We start from the raw sequence: 1,116 nt of genomic DNA, 5'->3' as shown, positions 1-1,116 counted from the left end.
AAGTGATATGTATAATAAGTTATGTGTGTGTAAATATATATCAAGAACACGAAGTCCTCCATGAAGCCTTGCCTTATGACATTCGAAACTTAACCAACCAGAGTCGGTGAAGTAACAAATAAAGGAAACAAGGGGTGTGTATTATATATATGTTGTACCACCATATTCAAGAGTTAGTAATGTTAGATGAACAAGTTAGAATGAAAGACTATAGTTAGTTTGACTTGAGAAGTCAAAACTTCAAGAATACATAAGAAATAACAAGCTTGAATCTATGGAGTTTTGAGAGAGTTTTTGGAGATGTAGCAAGAGTAAAATGAAGAAGATGGGTGTGTATATATAGTGAAGGAGTGAAGGGTTGGGTATAAAGATTCTTTTATGGTTTGCATAAAAATGGGTATGTTTAAATGGTCAAACAATGCATAATATAAAAAAAACAATATTTTATATATTTTATATATTTTAAATGACAAGATCCAATATTTTATATATTTGAAATGTTCGGGTTACAAACGGGTCGGGTTTATATAACAAAAGTGACCCGAAATTGACGAATGTCACAATATTTCCTACTTTAGGAAATTTCGTCCCGAAATTAAGATGAAGACGACGATGCAAACAAATGTGGATACTTCTCTTTCATTGCGTCTTCTCGCTCCCAAGTAAACTCCGTGCCACGTCGTGATTCCCAACGAACTTTTACTAACCGAATACGACTACGCTTGGTTTTCTTCTCGTTGTGATCCATAATCTCAACGGGTCGTTCAACCATAATCATAGACTCATCAACATGAACTTTATCGAGGGGTATATGAAGATTACCCTCGGCTAGGCACTTTTTGAGATTCGAAACATGAAATGTCGGATGAACACCGACAAGTTCTTGCGGTAGTTCAAGTCGATACGCTACTTTCCCAACACGCTCAAGAATTTTAAAAGGACCAACGAAACGAGGAGCTAGTTTACCCTTCTTTCCAAAACGGACTACCCCCTTCCAAGGAGATACTTTTAGAAGGACAAGATCGTCAACATTAAATTCGATCGGTTTTCGCCGTTTGTCGGCGTAACTCTTTTGACGATTTCTAGCGGTTAGGAGATTTTTACGGATTTGATCAA

This window comes from Bidens hawaiensis, unplaced genomic scaffold (genome assembly GCF_021521415.1).
Source record: "Bidens hawaiensis isolate Kalapana, Puna unplaced genomic scaffold, B.hawaiensis_p1.1 tig00001236_1, whole genome shotgun sequence".
Classification (NCBI taxonomy): Eukaryota; Viridiplantae; Streptophyta; class Magnoliopsida; order Asterales; family Asteraceae; genus Bidens; species Bidens hawaiensis.
This window is presented reverse-complemented; position numbering follows the sequence as displayed.